The sequence below is a fragment of the Ochlerotatus camptorhynchus genome, unplaced genomic scaffold (assembly GCF_037179485.1).
Source record: "Ochlerotatus camptorhynchus isolate MF236.1 unplaced genomic scaffold, CSIRO-AGI_Acam_v1.1 ptg000040l, whole genome shotgun sequence".
Lineage (NCBI taxonomy): Eukaryota > Metazoa > Arthropoda > Insecta > Diptera > Culicidae > Ochlerotatus > Ochlerotatus camptorhynchus.
Window position 1 is genome coordinate 2,292,727 of NW_027040531.1, and position 15,010 is coordinate 2,307,736.

Sequence of the window (15,010 nt, forward strand, 5' to 3'; positions counted from 1 at the left end):
TCGGTGGCACTCATTTTCAGTCTATATTGCCTAACACAACAGCGGATTGATTGCATGGGACTGGGCGACTGAGATGTCCTACGGAAAAAATAATAACAATTTTGTAACACTAAAGTATCTATGAGGGTTGCTTTATCACACCAAACGTCTCTAAGCTAAATTTGATATAGGTTGGTATTACTATTACACTAGCAGTTTAAGAGATTCTCAGGGCTGGATTTCGTTGGATTTTCTACTTATCTAAAATGTAGTGTCAAAATTCTGCGATTTTTTCGTAACTCACATTTACTGAAGATTCAATTCAGAGATATTGTCTATTATTTCATAAGTTACCCTAAGGCACCTAGCAGAGTGAAACCTGGCGACCGAGCTGACCAGCAAAAGAAATAACGATTGTTTTAAAAAATCTGTTGTCCGCTCGGTCACCAGCTTCATCTCTGCCAGCGGCCTAAGTCTAGAAAGCTCGATTGTCCGTTCTTCTGATCGTCAAGAGTCCATGGTGCGTCACACAGGATAGTAATATTATTAATTGTACATATCATCGAACCTCCCTTAGTTCAGTCGGTAAAAGCGTAGCCATAAAAGCAAGACCATGCTGGGTTCAATTCCCGGTCTGGTCTAGGAATTTTTCGGGTTGAAAAATTTCTCGACTTCCCTGGGCATAGAGTACGACTAAACTTGCCACCAGTGATGGCATAATCATTTGAAACTTTATATATTTTTGTTCTCGTGATATTTTTTATCCCCATAGGATTACAATAAACGGGGTTCGAGTTTGAACATTTTCAAGTGACTATGCTGAACGGATTAGTCTATGTCTATCGGGCTATCGAAATCAGCTTACATAATCTTCTGGAAATTTTTTGAGAATCAGTGTCAGTCAGTGTCATTGTCTTTGTCGATGTCTTTATATTTGTCAGTGCCATTGTGATTAAACGTGTTTTCTCAATGTCAGTATTGATTTTAGTATCCGTGGAAGTATTTTTAACTGTGTGTGTAAGTGTGTTTTCACCAAATGAGTATATTTCTTCCTCATCTCTTATTTTTAACATCGACTGGAAATGATTTCGGCAACGTGGGACTTTAGGTAGTGATGAAACGTCGCTAGAACTATTCCACAGCCACAGACAGTATATGAGCAAGCCAAGCGCACACTTTTTGGCCTGTAGATTTGAAGACATACTTCAAATCTCCGCGTACAGTACATTGTACGAGATAGGTAAAGAAGTGTGCATTTGACTTGTACTGTCGCATGGCCCTACGCTCATTTTCAACTTCTATTCAATTTTCATACTGCCGTACTCTAACGGAACTATCTACCTACCTTTTTCTAAGACCATTCTCTAGCTAATAAATTATCACACTAAAGCTTCATGTTAGATAGCATTTCCAACCTACTCTGAAAATCGCAAACTTCGCGTATGAAGTAACATAAAAACTACAAGGGACAACCCTATGGGGTTGTACGCAATGGTGACGTAGGACTACGTGGTCTTATATAATAAATCTTATTTGTTAACTGCAGCAGGAGCTTGTGTTTTGTGTAGGAATAGGAATTTGAGTGGGGTTATCTCTGTTTATACTCTTTAGTATGACGCGCTTGACATTGATGGCCCACAGCGACTCACAAAGAGCTACTGATTCCAATCAATAGCGGTTCCGGTTCTTCCTTCTTCTATGGATGCTCATGTGAGCATCCATCACTCACCACACTGTGATTTAATAAACACCGTTTGGTGACACCGGATGGCATTCAACTTTGAAATCTGTGTTAGGGTAATCGCTTTTTGTAGGCAATCGGTGATAAGTTGCACATTCATGCAATTTTCAATAGTGACATTTTTAAAAATGATGTCTTAATTTTAAAAGATTCGTAGGAAAAATTCCTATCGATTGATTAAGAATTTAAATCCATCCTCTGTGGATCAAAATCAGACCACTTTCATGCCGCGACCGACTTTGGTTTTTGAAATTGCACCCCCAGTGTTACCTTCAAGAACATGGTATGTTAGATTTAAACATATCTAAATAAAGCTGGAATTAGGCGTAACAGTTTTTGTAAACAATGAATTCTCTCGAAGATTTTTAGGAATTCAAGACACGCCTACGCAAACAAAAATTACCGTCGGGTAGAGGAAGTCTTACCCTACTTGATGGTGATGTTTATTTGCGTGGGCGAGTCTTGACTTCCAAGACATCATCGAAAGAAAAACTGTTACGCCCTAATTCTATCTATATCTAGGGAACTGACATGCGATTGACGACCTTGACAAATGTCCAAAAAATACTCTTGTACAAGTTTATGGTGGTCCTCAAAAAGACCGTTTTGTCGTAATGGTTGAGTAATGCTGAGCTATTAGGCTGTTAAACACAGATGAGGCTTGTGAGCTGTGTGTTGTTTGGAATGAGGGTGACGCGCTTGGCATAGATGGCTCACAGCGACTCACGAAGAACTACTGATTCCTTTCAATAGCGGTGCGGCGTCTTCTTCCTTCTATGGATGCTCATGTGGGCTGCAGCTCGCTGCTTGCAGGCAGCCTTTCGTTGTGTACTGGAGAACAGTGTTCAACGCCACGCGCCGAAAGCACTGCACAGGATTGCTGCTGCTGATGCCGACTACCGGACACCACCACACGGTGATTGGAGCTGACTCCGATCAGCCTTGATAGTTAGCTGCTTGTGGGGAACCTTTCGTTGTGTACTGGAGAACACCATGACTCACCAAGCGGTGATTGAATAAACACCGTTTGGTGAAACAGGATGGAATTCAACTTTGAAATCTGTGTTAGGGAAATCGTTTTTCGCAGCGACAGTTGCGCAATTATCATAGCAACAGTTGCACATTTCAATAGTGACATTTTGAAAAATGATAAAGTCTTAAGTTACGCATCCGTAGAAATATTTCTAATCGATTGGTGATAAAATTATTGAAATTGGTCCTGGAGCAACTGAGTTATGAACGTTCAAAAACTTTCATAATTGTGTTACATTTTCCATTTTCTGTTTTCACAAAGTGTACCCCCATATAGAAATCACAGACGTAGTCCTACTTCAAAAACACTTTGAATGTACATTTAACTATTACAATAAGATACACAAAATCTAAACTACAGAGCATTAGTTCAAACTACAAAAGATGTAATACAAACAGGTATGTGAATTCAATCTATTCTCAAATGGTCTTTCTAATACCACGCTATACTAATATTGTGCATATGTTCCTAAGCTGGCCCCACGTCCTATTTCCAACATCATCTGTTTTATTAAGCCCTTGTGCCCTAAGTTTTAGAATACATGGTTTCAAAGAAAGATACATTCTAGTTAAATTATAATAATTATAATTATAGTAAATAATCCAATTTCTCCTACAGATCTTTTTATGGGCCTTTGGACATGTCTTGGCCTCGAAATTTTACTAACTAGAAAAGTAGTACTTTTTTGGTGAGAAGTTTCCAATAAGCCCTCCCGGTTCCTCTGTAAACTGAAAAAAAATCTGATATTTAGCTATCTGAATGGCTCAGTCTGCTTGAAGCAGCCGATTTCATCAAAGTAGATTAACAACCTAACAAAGTAACAAAGGTAAACAAAGTCGAGCTAAAAGTGTCAATCGTTGCTCCTGCTATTACACTGTATACTGTCTGAATATAGGATCACATCCCATTTTTAAATTTATTTACCGATTAAATTGCTTTTTTTCTCAACTTGTTGAAGAACCTCCCAGACGTCGCTAAGAGGCGCATGTTGAACTTGTTTTGTCAGCTCCTAGAGCTCAATATTGTTCCGGATGATTGGAGGCGAGTGAGAGTTATAGCCATTAAAAAGCCTGGAAAACCCGCGTCAGATCATAACTCGTATCGTCCCATCGCGATGTTATCGTGCATTCGAAAAGTGTTGGAGAAAATGATCCTTTTCGCCTGGATAAATGGGTTGAGATGAACCACCTACTCTCAGATACTCAATTTGGTTTCCGAAGGGGTAAGGGAACGAATGACTGTCTCGCGTTGCTTTCCACAGAAATTCAGTTGGCTTTTGCTAAAAAAAGAGCAAATGGCTTCTGTGTTCTTGGATATTAAGGGGGCTTTTGATTCAGTATCGGTTGAAGTCCTTTCAAACAAACTCCACGCTTGTGGCCTTTCTCCATTAATTAATAACTTTTTGTACAATTTGCTGTCAGAGAAACATATAACCTTTTCTAATGGAAACGCTACAGCTTCTTGATTTGGTTACATGGGTCTCCCCCAGGGCTCATGTTTAAGCCCCCTTCTGTATAATTTCTGCGCCAGAGAAACTGACAATTGTCTAAGTGACAACTGCACGTTGAGACAACTTGCAGATGACGGCGTAGTGTCTATGACAGGGCCCAAAGGGGTCGACCTGCAAGGACCCTTACAGGATACCTTAGATAATTTATCTACTTGGGCTATCGAGCTAGGTATCGAATTCTCCTCGGAGAAAACTGAGTTGGTCGTTTTTTCTAGGAAGCACAACCGAAGCTTCAACTTATGCTTCAACCACTCATTCTATGTTTTTCAAATACCTTGGAGTCTGGTTCGATTCCAAATGTACCTAGCGATCCCACATTGAGTATCTGAGACGAAAATGCCAACAAATGATCAATTTTCTCCGCACAATTACCGCAACGTGTTGGCGGGCATGTTGCCACTATCGGATCGATTTTCGGAATTGTCCCTCAGGCTCCTCACCCGTTGTGAAATTATGAACCCACTGGTAATCGAAAACTTTGAGAATCTTCTTGAGCTAAACCCTCAAACTCGTTTTATGTCATTGTACTACGTGTACATAACACAGGATGTCAGCCCTTCACAGCATAATCCTCATCGTGTATGCTTCTCCGACTTCGGCAATTCAGTTAGTTTCGATTTATCTATGACGTGGGAGATTCGTGGGATCCCAGAACATCATCGATCCATGATTGTTCCGTCAATTTATGCTGCAAAGTTTGGCCAAGTTGATTCCGCAAGATCGTTCTTCACAGATGGATCACTAATAGACGCGTCCGCTGGTTTTGGTATTTATAACGAATTTCATAGAGCCTTTCGTATGCTTCAAGCTCCCTGTTCCGTATATATTGCTGAGCTGGCGGCAATATACTATACGCTAGAAACGATCGCCTCACTTCCACCAGATGATGATGATGATCTTAAAGATCTTTTGTCATCACCTTTGCATGGATCCCATCTCACTGCTCGATTCCGGACAATGAGAAGGCGGACTCACTTGCTAAGGTGGGTGCTATGGAAGGCGATATTTACGATCGACAAATCGCCTACGATGAATTTTTCTTCAGTTATCGTCAACAGTCACTCGTCAGTTGGCAGCATTAAATGGAGTGAAGGGAGTTTGGGACGATGGCTATATTCGATCATCCCTAAGGTGTCGAAGAGTCCTTGGTTCAAGGGGTTGGATGTGGGTCGAGACTTCATTCGTATGATGTCTCGCCTCATGTCCAATCACTACTCGTTAAACGCTCACTTGTTCCGTGTTGGGCTGGGGGACAACAATCTCTGTGAATGTGGACAAGGTTACCAGGACGCAGATCACATTATTTGGTCTTGTGCCGAGCATCGCGGAGTCAGATCTGAACTGTACGATTCCCTTCGGGCTCGAGGTAGACAACTTAATGTTCCAGTTCGAGATATTTTGGGTAGACGCGATCTGGAGTTTATGAAACTTATAAATGTTTTCTTTAAGAATATTAACCGTAGATTGTAAGTTTGATTAACTTTGTGTTTAGTTTTTGTTTTGTTCGTGTGGGTTTTTTTTTAATTGTTGTTTCTGTAATAATTGTATAATTACACTGCTGATACCAAATTGAAAAGGAATAAGTTCATGTTTTAGGAATAATGAAATATTTGTATCGTATATCATAACTCAAACCTCCTTCTCCCTCTCCCCATCCATAAAACTGCAAATCTCTACTAACCTCGAGACGACCGCGAGTAATCGGTTCAATTCCTTTAACTCTATATTTAAGACATTAATTATGTATAACGCAAATGATAACTTGGCTCTGTAAAGTTTATTCGATTGAGCCTGTACAAATAAATTTAGCATGAAAGCTAGCGATCTGCTTTGTATGATTAAAACCCTTCTTAATATGTTAAACATTGCTATCACTATGAGATTGTATGTGATAAAATGGAAATAGGAATAACTTTTCGGTCATCAAAACAAAACATTATGTGGATCGGTGCGAATGTTAGTTTCGCTTTGCTCTTGATTGTTTGAAGCTTACTAATGTGTCAAATAGGTGATATGCTGCCTATAATAGCATTTCAGTCTCATATGGATTTCGTCAATCTTGAGATAACAACGTTATCTACTATCAATTGGCATCTACTGCGCGGTAAAACTTGATCATGAAAAATGTGAAAACAACATCAATTCAGTTTGTCCCATCAAGCAAATTAATCGCAAATCAGTCCCATTTTTTAATACAAACGTCCAGAGGTCAAGTCACAGTTCCCGTAAAAAAAAGAACCGTAGAGGTACAATGAAATGTATTGTAACCATACAATAGAGTTTATGGTATTTACAATAAATCGTATTCTCCACAACGATAAAATAACAATAGAATGTATTGTTTCTACAATAGAATCTATGGTAAATGGGGGATTATACAATAGATTAAAGGGGTCGTTATGTATCTTAACCATACGAAAAATCACTTTTTCCCGAACAAACTTGAACCATTTACCATTAATTGTATTGTTGTTCTATTGTTGAAAACTCTTACTATATGGGACGTATTGTGCATCTATTGTAATAACAATATGTTAAAACTTCGTGTACTATATACACACAATAAGATCGATTGTTGGCAATAGATTTACTTGTAACTGTATTTTATCTTATGGTAATTGTATGGTTATTTTTTTCCGGGTTCTGCTTTTTAAGATTTCCCATTTTTCGCTGATATAACAAAACATGCAAGCTCCAATGAAACTGATTTTAACATAGAAAAATTATTAATTAATTTACTATGATTTTTCAAATATGTACATGATAATTGCATTTCAAAACAGTTAACTGCCATTTTCTCAATGCCTACTTTTTCCATATGGGACTGATATGGGATTATAGGCAGTATGTTTCACTGAGAAAGATTATATGTAATATTAATGAAAATATGCTAAGACCTATAATCCTAGTAACTGAATCTATACAAATTCGGTATTAAAATTATCGCCAAACTGCTACAAATAATCAAAACAGTCTCATCGTGTCATAATCAAACATAGATTTCCAACTCGCTGTAACACATCGTCTAGAAACAATAAGTGCATCAAATTCATCATACTGCACAGTCAATGTCAAGGTCCACATCGTAGCTACATTCTTATAATTCAATAAACACACTCGCCTCTAGATGGTAGCTGTTCAATCAGCCAAGCGTAAATTCACATTGGCGTGGGAAATCGCAGCTACAAGCTAGGTATGCGAACTTGATACTAGAAATAGCAGCTTTACATAGAACAGGCCTGCCCAACGTTTTTGAACCGCGGGCTAAATGTTAAAATCCATACGCGGTTTATTGACATCAGAAACCGTTACGGAAATTCTCAATTCGTTCTGATCTGAAAAAGATGAACGAGAATAGAACAACCCGCGGGTCGGATGGGAAGACTTTTTCTAAACTCTTGCACAATATTACGACGCGGACCCGTACGTTGGGCAGGCCTGACCTGGAAGATAGTGCGATAATGTGCAGTCGGATTAACAAGTACAAGCCCACTTGTTGCGACAAACTAGAAAAGTGCTAAAACATCAGTTGACACCTCTCAACCACGGGACAAGTTTACTACTTTATTTGTTTGGTCATATCACGTGTCAATCACTATGGACACTAACTAGCTTCTATTCGTCCGGGGCAGACGGACGACGGCAACTAAAACCATGGTAAGAAACAAGTTTTCCAAAACAGAATTAGTCACCGCACTGCTCCTATCTAGACCGACTAGTAGTCATTGGTCAGCGTGCAAGTCGCGGTTCGCGTCTTCTCATGGTTGACCGGCTTAATAGCCTTGAAAACACCAGACGAAAAGTTGCACCAGTGGTTTGTGACTTGTGTTCTATTTTATAAGCGAGCATTTCAAGTCAGTTTAATCATTTCCCAGATTGTGCAATGGAAGATACCAAAAATTCACAAAAAAATGACTGTAAGATTGATGAAACAATGACGAAAGTGATGCCTACTCATGCATGTCAAAAATTTACAGCTCTCACTTACCGTGTGTTTTGTAGATGGATGAATCCGTATTCTAAAAATACCCGGATCTTTCGAACCGAGTGCAAATGAATGATGATACTAGTAGACTTTTTTCACGCTGTTGCAACTATTTTTTTCGTATTAATGCACTGCAAAATTCGAACATTAAAATGCTATTGATACTTGAAATAGCATAACAATGGTAACAACACTACATTCACACAAAGAATGTACTTCTTTACATACACAACCAACAAGCTTCACTCTCTCACAACAACACTAGGTACCAACACTGTTACTCGTTTCCATATCAACGAAAAAATATTATTCTTCCACTTCCGTCCAAAACAATCACCATCTAAGCACCTTGCCTTCTCACTTCCGTACCGGAACAGACCGGCAGAGAAGCTATCCTATTATTCCATGATTTACCTCGATTTGATTGAGTGATTTTTACTGCCTATCTTTTTCGCGTCTTATCACAACACTCCTCCTTCCCATCATCACCGGTTCCGCGTTTCGCGCACTACCTTTTTGCTATTATGCTTTCTCCGCTATTATTTACTCACTGCGTTGTATTGTTTATGTCACCCTACACTATACACTGTAGCACTGGTTGCAGGTTGTTCAGTAGATTATAGTATATAAGGCCACCACACACCGGACCGGACAACGCACACCAAAAACACCGGAGGGACGAACGCGAAAACACGTCCTTACCGTACAGTGGTCGACTCGGTTATGAACGAACTTTGGCAGACGAGCAGCTGTTTTTCAGAAGATTCGGATGGAGTGTCGTTTACAGAGATGAAATTTTTCATTCGATTGCCCGTGAACTGATGTGGTGCGATACTGTACCGGTATTGAGCCAGATTGCCGATTAAATCAATTTAAATGCAAATTTCGTTTACTCAAATTAGCAAAAAGTCTACACTAATAAAATTCTAAACTTAAAGTTTATTTGGCTGGTACACATACTTTTTATAAGATATGCAAAACATTATTTTTATGTGTGTAAACATAAACATCATTATAAACCCCTTAGCTACTATAAGCTAACCTATAACACGTATATGCGTGACAAATTTTATTTATGTGTGTGCTGCCATAAAAATTATGGTTCGCATCTTATAGTTGAAGATTATGTGTATACACACATAATTTTGATGTTTGAGCTATTGATCAGTTCACGAAGATTTGCCGCACTCTTCTCTCACCCGTAAGTTTTGACAGTTTTGGGTGGTTTGTTTTGGCTCCCATTCGTTGCTATCTCTTTTACTCAGAACAAAATGATAGGGAGCAAAAAGTGAGGTTAGGGACCGTGCACTGATCTATTCAGTTCAGTGCACACAAGCAATATGGCGTCAGCAAATAAATTCACTGAAATTGTGCTATATCTGCTCGATCTTCCAGCAGAACTTTCGAACATTTTCAAAGGTAAATAATTATTTATTTTTAACTGCTTACCATCAAATTATTATTTTTGATTGTTTTCAGCGAAAAAGTTCACGGAAGACACGTTAATCAACATTTCCCGCGACGAGCTTGGAGAATCTTTACAATCGGAGGAAACGGAGTGGAATATAAACGAAATCTTCCGTCGCCTAACTGATTGGCGCAAGGCAAACGTGAGTAGGCGCAATGATATTTAATTTGTGCGAAATAACATTTTTTTTATGAATTTTACGCAGGGATACGGCTTTTTCACCTTTGACGAGGTGTACGTCCAGGAAGAGTACACGCAGGAGGATGACGCGCAGGAGGAGGACGCGCAGGTGGAGAACGCGCAGGAGGAGGACGCGCAGTAGGAGGACGTGCAGGAGGAAGACGGACAGGAGGATGACGCGCAGGAGGAGAACTCGCCTCCACGCGGAAATAATCAACCCACGGACGTCAGTGACGGCATAAAACTCCTATTCAAGAACCCACCAGAGCCTGTAGATGGTTCCGACAAAATTGCTCCGAGTGTCCAAATCAAGGTAGTCAAGAGATTTTGTGTAAAAACTCTTGTTGATTTGCTGAACACAACAATAACAGGGAAGGAAATTTTGAAGCGAGGCCAGCGAGGTCTTTTATCAAAAGAAAGTCAGCGGGAGCTGGTTGGAGTTATCGCCGATTATCACATTAGCCTGGGAACTTCCTTGAAAGAGGAGAGTCTTCGTGACTACGGTGAAGCAATTGTTGCTCAATTCAGTCACGAGACATTGGTATGCACTACATTGCACAATTATACAAACATTAAAATTTTAACCTCAATCTTTTGATTTTCAGGATACGTATTTTGTAGCAAGAAGTGGAAAGAGAAAGAACCATGGCGGAAGATTATTCAATAGAATTACAAACTTAAAACAAAAATTGATCAAACGCGCGTTTAAGGAAGAAGAACATTTGCATGGGAAAAAATAAAAGGTTGACCCATTCGTTCCTAAAGATCCGGTGGCAGAAGAAGCGATACTGTGGCTAGAACAGAATTCTTGTCCGTGGAGTACAGTTCTGGACAAGTGGATTGTGTCTTTTGAGATCAGGAAACCCCACTTATTGAAATCAAAAATCATCGAAGAAGTTCTTACAAGACATCACCATTATTCTGGCAATGAATCTGTAAGTATCGAGATAATTGATTATTTTTTGATGTAATAAATTGTTGTAATGAATAAACTATTAGATTAAATTTATGCTATAATAAATCTCACATGTATCACATGTCGACTTGGTCTAGCGTATCGTATCTTATGTTATTCTATGTTCAAATAATAATAATAATGTAGCACGTTATTAAAAGTATCAATGTTAATGAGTTTCAAGATATGTAAACATAGAATACCATAAGATAAGTTAATGTGGGGCAAGATGACCATATGGGGCAAGCCGGATATCATCTCTAAACCATAGAGTTAATTTGGTAGAAATATGTGTAATGCTGTATGAGAACTTACTAGCGAAGTGATTTACACACATTTCTACCAAATTAACTATAAAACGTTGTGGTTTAGAGATTATGTCCGTCTTGCCTTATATTCCTCTACGCTTTACCAATGCCCTTGCCTAAACCGAGGCCTGAAACCCTGGAAATAGTATTTTTAGCACATATACAGTATATGTACTTGACACGTAAACATTATTGCTTGAACCATGACTTTCATTTGAATTAGACACATAATCATTATGTTCTACCGAGACATAAATGTAATAAATCTCACACATAAATTTTATTTGCAAAACATATGAAATTCATTTCTTTTAGAACATTGATTTTATTTGTGGGAAACCAAATATTTTTATGTTCCCCAAACATATTGTTTATTTGTGAGGTCTAATTGCAAAAAAATATGTGGTTTCACACATAAAAGGTATATGGAAATTCACCTCGGTGTAGGGAAGGAAATTTAAAGAATTTTTTCCTTTGATTTGTTTTCCGTCGATCTTGTTTGCCGTGCTGAGCACCAATGCTACCGACGTCAGGGAGGCAGCTCCCACACCTAGCCCTACCTATCGACTCGTGAACCGGGGACCAACTGATTTACTTCCCTTCCGAGAAAGGCGTGATCAGAGATGTTATGCCTCAGACCATCCCGGCGGTGCCGACTGGGATTGATCCCAGGCCTGGTGGGGTGAGAGATAATCATGCCTACCACTACACCTTCGGCACGGATTAATTAAAGATTTTATTCAGGTGTATTTTTTTGAAAAAAAGGGCAATGTAATGCTCATACACGGATAGAAATCTTCTTATACCTTTTGGAAAATTTCTATTGCTGATTATTCATAAAATGTACAAGTCAACTAATAAGCAGACGCCTTGCAAAAAGTTAATGAAGATCATGGATTCAATAACATTCCCCAGAATGCACCATTCCTCCGAGGGGGGACACATCCAGATTATCTCATTTTCAGCGTGAATCTGTCCTATTTTTATATATTTATCCACCGTACACCATCTTTTTGCATCTGTGGCATCTACTAACATCTACACGGAGAAGAAATTATAGCAGACGTAATTATTTTTCCGGTCAAAATAACTATATTGTTCAATTCTTTTAGAGATAACCCGAAACTATAGTTGATTTGACTATATATAGAGGGTAACAACTATAGTTCATACACTGATAGGCAAAATAAAGTGCCCACCCCATCATTTTTGAAATTTCTCTCATTTATTTGGTTCAAATTCAAATAAACACACCGTAGTCTGTTTCGATGTCTTACCTTTATTATTCTTTTAAAGTTACACCTATGGAATACTGAAAATATAAAGTTTTACTTGAAGTAAAAGAAAATCAATTTGGATTGAAAAAGAAAACAGTGACAAAAAAAAGTGCCCACTTCAAAAATCGGTATGTTTTCGATAAGTTTCCATCGGAAAACCCCTCGATTGTTTTTGTTTTGAAAGTTTGACATGTATTGAAGCAAACGGGTGGAACTGGTGCATTTGTACACGTGATCGCATTTGAATCAGTTGAAAAAAATGGAGGACGTAGTGATTTCGAAAGCAATTCCCGTGTGTATCCGAAAATTGGTTGTTCGTGATGTGCAAAACGGTGAATCGCACCGGTCTGTCGCTAGGAAGTACAATATCAGCAAAACAGCGGTCGGGAAAATTCTGCAGAAAATGAAATCGTTCGGATCAGTGGTGGATCGCCCTGGCAGAGGCAGGATGCGCAAAACGGATGCGAGAACGGACACCAAGATCATGCGTGAAGTGAAGAAGAACCCGAAGGTAACTGTCCGCGAGATCCAGGAGGCTCTTCAGCTAACAGTTTCCAGTCGAACTGTTCGTCGCCGTCTCGTAGCACAGGGGTTGAACAGCAAAGTTGCTCGGAAGCGCCCATTTATCAGCAAGGCAAACAAAGTCAAACGGCTTAAGTTTGCTAAGGAGCATGCTGATAAGCCCCTAGAGTTCTGGAAAACGGTTCTCTGGACGGACGAATCAAAATTCGAACTGTTCAACCGGAAGCGACGGGTTCGTGTGTGGTGTAGATCGGGTGAGGAGCTTCAGGAGCGCCACATACAAGGCACGGTGAAGCATGGAGGAGGAAATGTGATGGTCTGGGGGTGCTTTTCGTGGGGTGGAGTGGGAAGCCTGGTGAAAATCGACGGGATAATGACGGCAGATTCCTACATCGACATCCTGCGGGAAAATCTGGAAGTTTCGCTGATCCAGACGGGCCTTGAGGAGAAATTCGTATTCCAGCAGGACAACGATCCGAAGCATACTGCCAAGAAGACTAAGTCTTTCTTCCGGTCATGTCGAATTAAACCACTGGAATGGCCTCCACAAAGCCCGGACCTCAACCCCATCGAGAATTTGTGGGCGATTCTCGATGCCAGGGTTGACAAAACTGGTGTTACCAATAAAAATAACTATTTTGAAGCCCTGGAGCGCGCCTGGGAAGAACTAGATCCACAGCACCTGAAGAATCTAGTGGAGAGCATGCCGAAGCGCCTGCAGCTGGTCCTGAAGGCCAAAGGAGGACACATTAACTATTAGGCTGGTATTCTTTTACTTTATTTTATGTTTTCTGGAGTTAAAATGCAGTGGGCACTTTTTTTTGTCACTGTTCTTTTTTACACCCATTTTGATTTTTTTTTCTTCGAGTCAGTCTCTTCTTTTTATCTGGTATTCTATAAGTGAAACTTAAAAAGAATATAAAGAATAAGATATAAAAAATACTACAGTGTATTTACTTTAATTTGAACCAAATAAATGAGAGAAATTCAAAAAATGATGGGGTGGGCACTTTATTTTGCCTATCAGTGTAGTTGGCTCCTCGGTTGGCTCAACTATAATTTTTCAGTAGATGAACAAACGTCAAACTTCAAAATTCAACTATGCTTTAGTTGATTCAAGAAAACTATTGTTAGGAAAGCAAAATTTTACAATGTTGATTAAACAAACTGCTCTTCATTATCGACATATTAAGGAAGTTTGTTTTGCTTCATCGATCTCAAAAACACAACTGCAAAATCATAAAAAAAGTGAACAAGAACATTCAACTTAGATTTGAACCGTGTTCGTCTGCGTGAGAGCCAGCTATCTTATCGCCTGCTCTACGCATCACAAGTTAAAAGTATGTGGATTTATGATGATCACTTGAAACCAAATCATATAAATAAATTACATTTGACGTTTGTTATAATTGATCCAAGTTATAGTTGAATTGAGTATAAGATGAACAGTTGAATCTATTAGGTAGATATGATTGAGTTGACGGTCAAATTAAAGTTGGAATAACTATAGGTTTCTTCCAAACAACAATATTTTTCCATGTGAAAGTAACTATTAGGATTGCTATCTTAACATAACGAATTTGTTCTCCGTGTACTTGCGCATGCTCGAATCTTCTCGTGATCGAGCGAACAAACAACCGAACAAACAACCATAGCAGACGAAGCAGCAAGCCGAAGGTGTTTATTTACATTTCGGTGAGACTGTGGTCAAGTGATAATTGTTCAACGTCGTAACACCAGAATTATAGATTTGTGAGTTTTAAGAGGTTTGTTCGGAGATAGAGATGGTGCCGCCAAATGATGGTCATACTATACTTCTAAGAGCAAATGAATTCAGTGCTACGAAATTGCTTTGTGGAAGCTAGTGCCCACTGCGAAGCAAAACGTAATTCCTTATCGTACTGGCCAATGAAAACCACTGCCAGTTCTCGGGGAGGTCGGGGTGGGTGTCCGGGGGTTTCAGTTCAGTAGAATCGGTGAAAGTTTGTGATATTAGCGTCGTTTAGTCGTTTCTGACGCTGGTCCTCATACCGGCCTCTTTTTAAGTTTGGT

The 15,010-nt window shown here is 39.3% G+C and overlaps 1 protein-coding gene across 16 annotated transcripts in view; it reads right to left on the reverse strand.

Annotated features, from left to right (window-relative positions):
* Positions 1-8,955, reverse strand: part of Piezo (piezo) — a 135,118-nt gene extending 126,163 nt beyond the window's left edge. For 12 of the 16 annotated variants that reach the window (XM_065235865.1, XM_065235907.1, XM_065235895.1 and 9 more), the window contains exon 1: positions 8,252-8,379. The gene's annotated coding sequence lies outside the window, so the exon portion shown is untranslated. Of the gene's footprint in view, positions 1-8,251; positions 8,457-8,662 lie in introns of those variants that run through there. The other 4 variants (XM_065235856.1, XM_065235848.1, XM_065235837.1 and 1 more) reach the window with 2 other exon arrangements.
* Between the last annotated feature and the right edge of the window lie 6,055 nt (positions 8,956-15,010).